General features: G+C 50.7%; 1 long non-coding RNA gene across 1 annotated transcript in view; it reads left to right on the top strand.

Moving 5' to 3' along the window:
• The window catches only part of LOC107112955, a 13,956-nt gene extending 5,761 nt beyond the window's left edge, over positions 1-8,195 (top strand). The window contains exons 2-4 of the long non-coding RNA XR_001482599.1: positions 1,349-1,423; positions 6,039-6,117; positions 8,089-8,195. This is a non-coding gene — a long non-coding RNA (uncharacterized LOC107112955). The remainder of the gene's footprint in view (positions 1-1,348; positions 1,424-6,038; positions 6,118-8,088) is intronic.
• Positions 8,196-9,220: the final 1,025 nt, after the last annotated feature.

Genomic DNA, 9,220 nt, shown 5'->3' with positions numbered 1-9,220 from the left:
GGGGGCGGGTGGAGCGTGGGGAGGGCTGGGTTTGGGGAGGGACCTCGGCTGGCATCCTCCAAAGCAGCCATTTCCTCCAGGGGGGTTCCTATCTTTGTCGTCTGGAGATCAGTATTAATAAGGGGAGATCTCCAGGTGCCACCTGGAGGTTGGTAACCCTAGTAAATCCCCCCACATATGTGTTCTGGTGGCATCCGCCTTGTTTTTAAATGCTGCATGTTCCGACCCAGATAAGATGGTGGCAGTACGCCATGTAATGGAGTCAGAATCGGCGGTCTTCGTTTTTGGTTTGGCTGATCATCTCCGGGTATGGCGAGAGAGAAGCCTTCTGACCGGTCTGGGTATGACCGCAGACGTGCACTGGAGCCTGCGACCCCCTTTCACGTCAAACGTCTTCGGCCCAGCTCGTCTTTGAAGAGCTGTATTCTTTGGACAGCCCCTTCTGAAGCCGCTAATCATCTGCCCTACTTGGGGCCAGTGTTCCCTCTAAGCTGAGTTAGTGTGCGCTAGCTCACAGTTTCTTAGCCCCCGGCTCACACGTTTTTGTCTGAGCTCAGGAAGGAGGGCCCCGGAGCAAACGGATTTATGCAGCGGCCCATCGCTCGCTCGCAATTTTATTGCCGGTAGCTCACGAAATAGAATTTTTGCTCACAGGACTCCACAGCTTAGAGAGAGCATTGCTTGGGGCCACTATTATTCTTCCCTGTTCCTGCTTGGGTCCCTTGGAAGAAAGCGCCTGGAAGACGTACCGCCTTTCGGAAGAGCCTGCTGCAGGTCGAATACCTCTGGCTCATTGGGTGGAGTCGGACAACGGTTTTCCAAGGGGATGACTTCTCACGCCGTGTGTGTGTACCCACTTGGGAAGCCCTGTTGATGCGTTGTCCCGCCAAGCTCTGAGGAGAACATTCCGACACGCCAGGTGCAGTTGCGTGGTGAAGTATTTGCCTGTCTCTGCCTGTTCCCCAGGCGCCTTCTGGAACGTTCCTGGGCTGCTTCTTAACGTCCACTTTAAACTCGGGGCAGCGGAGCAGTTTTGCGTGGCTCAACCCTCGGTTATCTTTGTTTTCTCTATGTCCTCCTCGTCTGATTTTGAGTCCGGTAGGTGGTCGACTGGCCTTTATTTCTCCGGGAGCTTATGCGTCACCAGCCGTGAAGGACGGAACCCAGTGAGATACAAAAAAGTACATTCTTTGACACACACACCCCTTAAAATGAAGGAATCGGCAGCTTGTATTGTTGTCGGGTGGTTCACGAGGGGGAATGGGTTGGGGCGGTATATAACTGGACACTCTGCTGGAGAGATTGTTGAATTTGCAGCCTGACTTGTATTCCTCTTTATCGTTTTCAGTCTTCACAAGGTGGCGGACACCGGACTCTGCTGTACGGACACGCTATTCTCCTCCGGCATTCCCACAGCGGCATGGTGAGAAGGAAGTGAAGGGGGGCGGGGTCCTTGGGTACGCCGCAGAGGGAAAGGGCATCTCGGGATTAGAGATGTGAAGCTTCCGGAAATTTTGAAGCTCGGGAAAAAATCCAGTTTTTTTCAGGGGGGAAATGGAAATTTTCAGGAACATTGAAAACAGTGCTACATTAGCACTTCTTTTTTCTTTTCCAGATTGAAAGTCATTCTGTTATTTTAGGAACATAAAATATGACTATGGACATTTTTACTTGGCATGAAATTATCACAGCTAGCCTGGGCTGAGTCAACCAATTGAGGCCCAATGAGCCACACCACACCTGACTATTTGAGGATGTAATGGGGGAAGGAACTCTGATCAGGTGGAACTAATGTATTGGGAGTTCGGGGGAAGATCTAGCCTGTGACTTCCCCAGCTGTATTTAAGAAGACTGCAGTGGGGGTGTTTCCAACAACGTGTGTGTAAGCCATACAGCTAAAAGAACTGCCCAGGTAAGTATTGACTTATTCTTACGGTTTCTCTTCATGCTTGTGTTCCTAATGCACACTTACTTGGGAGTAAGCCCCATTCCACTGAATGGGGCGTACTCCCCAGTAATATGCAAAGGATTTCATTGTGGGTTTTTGAATATACAGACAAGTTATTGAATGCAGATGTGTGGTTTAATCCCTTCTGTATGTGTGATGCTAACCTCCAGGTGGTGGCTGGAGATCTGGGATTTCAACTGGTCTCCAGACAACAGAGATCAGTTCCCCTGGAGAAAAGGGCTGCTTTGGAAGAGGCACTCTATGGTGCTATACTGTGCTGAAGTCCCTCCCCAGATTCCACACACCCACCCTCCAAAAAACTCCAGGAATTTTCCAACCCGGAGCTGGCAATCTGATGGTGAACTGCTTTTATATATAAACAAGAAGCAGGACCCGTGATACTCGTGGGGTTGGTGTATTCCCCACGGCTCCTGGGCTGCCAAGGCTTCTCTCCGCCACTGCCACCCACAACAACAACAGTGGCAAGCCCTGTGCGGCTGTGAGCTGTCAGGCCCACCAGGCTTCTCTCCCCCCCCCACTGCGGCAACAACGGGCTCAGCTCCTGGTTGCGGGGCCTGCCAGGCTTCTCCCCCACACCCCCCGGTCTCCGACAGTGGTGGCTGTGGCTCCTAGCCGTCACCCCCACTGCCAAGCCTTCTCCACCCCCGCTGCCACCGCCAGCACCAACTGCGGTGAGCCCTGCGTGGCTCTGCCACAGATCCCAGAGGTAAGTGCGTTCTCTGCGCATTTGCAGGGAATGCTTTTTTACTTTTGTGGGGATTTAAGTATCCCCCTATAGTCTTTTAAACTTTTCAGATTTTTCTGCACACCTGGGGACTGCCCCAAGTGTGAAGGAAAATCTCTCTGCCCCTGATGTGTGGGTTTAGATATCCGCACAGAGGGGGCAACTTGGCTATTAGATATATAGATACCCTCTGTAAACTGCTCTGAGACCCTTCGGGGTCAAGGACGGTATAGAAATCAAAACTACAAATAAATAAATAAAATATAATGCCAGTCGCTCACAAAGTAACATTTCTGCTCGCAAGACTCCACAGCTTAGAGGGAGCATTGGTCGAGATGGTCTGGAAACTTGGGCTGCCGGGCACGGCCGGTTGACTTCTCAGGAGAGCAGAGCAGGAAACTCCAACCGAGTCTCTTTTTTAAAAAAAGAACGTCTCCATCCTTCAGCCAAGCAGATTTATTTTCAAGCACGCGTCATGCGCTCTCCTCCAAGGATGCGGAAACTGCAAGGAATCCAGAAAGGGGGTTTTAGGAGGTGGGCCGCTCTCCCCGCCAAGGAGGTGTCAAACGCCGAAAGGCCCGAGAGGCGTTCCGGAGTCCAAATTTAAGTTCTAAGTCAAGGAGCTGAGGTCACTTGGGGTGGGGCGATGCCGGCTGTGCTTCCCTCTGGTGCCAAAATTCCTACGAAGGCTCGGCGGGTGAGCGTGTGCATTGGCTGCTCTTTTAGTATAAGGGCGTGTTTGCACTCTACTGCCCACTGCTGGACTCCTCTATCTCTCTCACTAACGGCCCCCGTAGGTTTTCATTTGTAGGCTCGAGACAATCAGGGACAACGATACTGGCACTTATTATGTCACCAATTGGTTGTAAGGTAAAGGTAAAGGTTCCCTTGCTTGAAAGCCAGTCGAATCCGACTCTAGGGTTGCGGTGCTCATCTCCGTTTCCAAGCTGAAGAGCCAGCGCTGTCCGAAGACTTCCCCATGGTCCTGTGGCTGGCATGACTAAACACCAAGGCCCACGGAACGCTGTTCCCTTCCCACCAAAGTGGTACCTATTTATCTACTTGCAATTTCTTGCTTTCGAACTGCTAGGTTGGCAGGAGCTGGAACTAGAAACGGGAGTTCAATCCGTCATGCGGCACACTCGGGTCTCGAACTGCTGAACGACCGACCTTCCACAGCCTGCAGTTCAGCTTCTTAACCACTGGTTGTAGTGCTGTTTTAAGTGTTTTAATTGTTTTTACTGTCATTTATGTGCTGTTTTCTGTAAGCTGCCCTGAGCCAGCCTAACACATAAATAAATAAAATGAAGAAATAATTTATGCAGTAGCCAAATCATTAGCTGTTGTAGATTTTCCGGGCTGTCTGGCCATGGTCTTGGCATTGTAGGATCTGACGCTTCGCCAGTAGCTGTGACTGGCATCCTCAGAGGTATAACAGCATATTTTTTTTAAAAGCCAGGGAAACGCTATATCTCATAGAATATGCAAACGTGTACGTGAAATAGATGAAAATACAAATATAACAAGGAAGTACAACAATATATCAGAGCTGCGGTGGCTCAAGTGGTTAAGACGCTGAACTGCAGGCTGTGGAAGGTCGGTAGTTCAGCAGTTCGAGACCCGAGTTGCCGCATGACGGAGTGAGCTCCCGTCTCTAGTTCCAGCTCCTGCCAACCTAGCAGTTCGAAAGCAAGAAATTGCAAGTAGATAAATAGGTACCACTTCAGTGGGAAGGTAACAGCGTTCCATGCGCCTTGGTGTTTAGTCATGCTGGCCACGTGACCACGGAAACATCTTCGGACAGCGCTGGCTCTTCGGCTTTGAAACGGAGATGAGCACCGCAACCCTAGAGTCGGACTCGACTGGCTTTCAAGCAAGGGAACCTTTACCTTTACCTTTACAACAATACCTTTACCTTTACAAATCGAGCGTCTTATACAATTTCAAATAGTCATCAAAACTCTCATCGGGCACTAGTCAAACATAGCCATTGCTTCTCCATGCTAGAACACAGTTCTCTGAGGATATACCTGTGAGGATTTACCTCTGAGGATGCCAATCACAGCTACTGGCAAAACGTCAGGTCCTACAATGCCAAGACCACGGCCAGACAACCCGGGAAATCTACAACAGCTAATGAATTCCGGCCGTGAAAGCCCTCCACAACATAGTCGCCAAATCGCTCGCTCACAACTTTAATGGCAGTCGCTCACCAAGTAGAATTTTTGCTCACAGGACTCCGCAGCTTAGAGGGAGCATTTTGCACGGTTCCCTCTAAGCCGAGTTAGCGTGAGCTAGCTCACAGTTTTTTAGCCTCCGGCTCACACGTTTTTGTCTGAGCTCAGGAAGGAGGGCTCCAGAGCAAACGAATTGATTGAGCAGCCAAATCGCCGGCTCACAACTTTAACGCCAGTCGCTCACAAAGTAGGATTTTTGCTCACAGGACTCCGCAGGTTAGAGGGAGCAGGGGTGATGGGAAAGATCTCTAGGGAAGACCAGGGAAAGCCGCTGCCAGTCTGAGTGGACAATACCGACCTCGATGGACCGATGGTTTGATTTGGTGTAAGGCACTTTCTTGTGTTCATGTGAGATCCTTTTAACTGGAGAGGCCCAGGATTCAATTTGGGACTTTCTGCATCCAAGGCAGGTGCTCTGCCGTCAAGCGACAATCCCTTCCATTTCTTTCTGGGATACCATGGCTATTTTTCCAGGCTATTCAGACTATCTAGGGCCCCGGTCACACGGGCCGGATATCGCGCGGGTGGGGAGGCGTGGCTGTTTGCCCCGGAGTGAACTACCGCGCGACAGCCGGATCAAACATCCCGCCCGACGTCCCGCCGATGTCCCGTGATTGGGGGGAGGTGCCGATCATACCTCACGCCTGCCGCGCGGCAAAGAAGCAGCGCCGGGGGGGTTGTGTTGTTTTTTTTAACAAAAAAAAAACTTTTCGCGACGGGACATGGGCGGGCGCCGGATGCCACGAGCTAACACCGGAAACGTGATCTGACGTCTGCTCTTGCCCCGCGGTTTCCGGAAACTAGTACCTCAGAGGTACTAGTTTTTTACAGCGCATCTTCGGAGTGAAGCCTCGGGTGAGCCACGGGAGCTCTACGCTTCCCAGATGTGGCGGTGAGATCCGCCCGGAAAATCCGCCTATCTTCCGTCTCTCTAGCGTGCCTAATGCTCCGTGTGACCGGGGGCCAATATTTAGGTAATTATGAGTAAGTGTGTTTGTTTAACCTGCAGGTTTTCAGAGCAGGCTTTAAAGGTTTTTTCCCCCTTCCCCTTTGAGGTTAAGTATTTCAACGCAGGTTTCTTGGTCTTCTTTCCTTCCTCATCTTCTAGTACCTGAGCTGCCTAACCACCTCCCGTTCCTTGACCGATAAACTTGCCTTTGACGTGGGTCTCCAGGAAGATGCAACAGGTACGTGGGAAAAGCTGTGGCGGTGGTGTTCATGCACGGAAGGAACTCTTCGCGAGCCAGTGTGGTTAAGTGGCTAAGAGTGGCGGACTCTAATCTGGAGAACCGGGTTTGATTCCCCCCTCCCCCTCCCACATGCAGCCAGATGGGAGACCTTGGGTCAGTCACAAGTTCTCTCAGAGCCGTTCGCTCAAGAGCAGTTCTCGAAAGAGCTCTCTCAGCCCCACCTACCTCACAGTGTGTCTGTTGTGGGGAGAGAAAGAGAAGGCGATTGTAAGCTGCTCTGAGACTCCTTCGGGTAGTGAAAAGCAGGGTATAAAAAACATCTCTTCTTCTTCTTCCTACCTTAACCTGAATTCCAGGCTCAGCATTTAAAAAGGTCCTAGGATGGCTGTGCCCAGAGCTGTCTAGTCTTTAAAGAAGCCATAGCAAATCCGTTGTGTGCTGCTATTAAGATCTTTAGTTTGTGAGCTCTGCCAGTTTGGTGTAGTGGTTAAGTGCGCGGACTCTAATCTGGGAGAACCGGGTTTGATTCCCCACTCCTCCACTTGCAGCTGCTGGATGACCTTGGGCGAGCCATAGTTCTGGCATAGCTGTTCTTGCAAAAGAGCAATTTCTGTCAGAGCTCTCTCAGCCCCACCTACCTCACAGGGTATCTGTTGTGAGGAGGGGAAGGGAAATTGAGTTTGTAAGCTGCTCTGAGGCACCCTTGGGTAGTAGTGGGCATGGTATAAATCCAATCTTTTCATCTTCTTCTTCTTCATTAAAAAAATGATTGTTTCTTTCAAACCAGACAAAGAGCTTTCCCCAACTCTCATTTTCCTGGCTGGTCAGTTCCTGTTTCTTTAGGGCATTTGTGTTTTTTTCTGTTCTGCCTGTTTTTTGCTCACTTTAGTGGTCGATTCAATATCACAGGGTTTTACGTCTGGCATAAAACCCTGTGGTTTTAAACTGCAGGGTTTTATGCCAGACGTAAAACATTGTGATATTGAATCGACCACTAGAGGGGGCAAGATACATGCGGAACAGACCCTCCCACCCTGAAGAAACAGGAACTTACAAGCAAGCTAGAATGAGAATGTGGAAAAGCCCAAACATCTTTACAGTGTGAGTTCTTACCTTCCTGTTAGTTTATTGTCCCATGACAATTACAAACAATGGAAACAAGACAAAGGGCTTTGGTGTATTGGTTAAGTGTGCGGACTCTAATCTGGGAGGACCGGGTTTGCTTCCCCACTCCTCCACATGCACCTGCTGGATGACCTTGGGCAAGCCATAGTTCTGGCAGAGCTGTTTCCTTAAGGACAGTTCTGTCAGAGCTCTCTCAGCCCCACCTACCTCACAGGGTGTCTGTTGTGGGGAGGGGAGGGGAAAGGAGTTTGTAAGCCGCTCTGAGACTCCAAGTGAAGGGCGGGGTATAAATCCAATCTCCTCCTCCTCCTCCTCCTCTCCTTTACCCAGTTCTCATTTTCCTGGCTGGTAAGTTCCTGCTTCTTGTGTTTTTTCTGTTCTGCATGTTTTTGCTCCCTCTAGTGGTCGATTCAACATCACAGTGTTTTATGCCTGGCACAAAACCCTGCAGTTTAACACCGCAGGGAGTTATGCCGGACATAAACCGGTGCAATATCGAATCGACCACTAGAGGGGGCAAGAGAGATGCGGAACAGACCCTCCCACCCTGAAGAAACAGAAACTTACAGGCAAGTAGAATGAGAATGTGGAGAAGCCCAAAGATCCTGAGTTCTTACCTTCCTATTAGTTTATTGTCCCATGACAATTACAAACAATGGAAACCAGTATTCTCTTTACCTGGCCCTGTGAGCTGCATTTCTGTAGAATCGTGGCACGCACACGACCCCGGCCAGGCCTTCTTGGTTGAGTGGGAAAGCATGCCCGTCCCCAGGGGCTGTTTCCCGGCTTGCGTGCTTCCCTCCGCTCACTCACAACCGGCCATCCCTTCTCTGCCATTGCCAGGAGAAGCCTGCTGGTGGACCATCCACCCCGCCTCCAAGCAGCGCTCGGAAGGGGAGAAGGTGCGCGTCGGTGACGACCTCATTCTCGTCAGCGTCTCTTCTGAGCGGTACCTGGTGAGTGCGTGCATGTGCGTGCGTGCAGTTATCGGCCGTATTGGGAAAGTGCACCTTGCAGATGAAGTTTCAGAGCATCTCTGTCCCACCCAGGGGTCATTTCCTGCAGGAGCGCACAGGAGCGGAGCTCCGGCAGTAAAAAGCCCAGGGGGCGGGCATATGCAACAAGCCCCACCCCCTGCTCCCAGCAGCCCTCAGTCAGAGCAAGAAGCAGCCAGGTAAGTTGCAGAGCTCTCCCTGGACCCCCGGTCCAAAACAGTCAAGTAGCACCTTAAAGACCAAGTTCTATTCAGATACAAGCTCTCCCTCCTCCATGAGGGCAGATCTTCACCTTCCCCCCCCCCCCCCAGCTAGCAATCCAAAAACAGTCCAGTGGAGCAGTGGCCGTTGCCTTCTGACACACTTCCAGTGATGTCAGGGGGTGTGGCATATGTAAATAAGCTATGCTAATGAGCTCCTGCACATCTTTTTCTACAAAATGACCCCTGGTCCCGCCAACAACTTTTTTCTTTCTCCCCTGTTTGATTTAGCCCCAGAACTTACAGCAGGAAGGAGGACTTCTCCTGCTCCCCCCCCCTTCAATTCCTTTTAAGAACATAAGAGAAGCCGATGTTGGATCAGGCCAGTGGCCCATCTAGAATCATATTATATTGTAAAACTTGGCAATATTACAGGTCCATCATTCTCAATGAGCATCCAGATGTAGACTCATTTTGTCCCAATCTTCCTATAAGTAATGAAGGTGTCAGCCTCTTGCTACAGTTCAATGGTCTGTTTGAGAGCAACCCAATGTTTAATTTAAGAACATAAGAACGTAAGAGAAGCCGATGTTGGATCAGGCCAATGGCCCATCCAGTCCAACACTCCGTGTCACACAGTGGCCAAAAACACCAGGTGCCATCAGGAGGTCTACTAGTGGGGCCAGGACACTAGAAGCCCTCCCACTGTTGCCCCCCCCCAAGCACCAAGAATACAGAGCATCACTTGCCCCGGACTGAGAGTTCCTGTCTATATGTTGT

The sequence above is a fragment of the Gekko japonicus genome, unplaced genomic scaffold (assembly GCF_001447785.1).
Source record: "Gekko japonicus isolate JY-2015 unplaced genomic scaffold, Gekko_japonicus_V1.1 scaffold6891, whole genome shotgun sequence".
Lineage (NCBI taxonomy): Eukaryota > Metazoa > Chordata > Lepidosauria > Squamata > Gekkonidae > Gekko > Gekko japonicus.
Note: the sequence above shows the minus strand (reverse complement) of the source record. Positions and strands in the feature narration are given on the sequence as shown.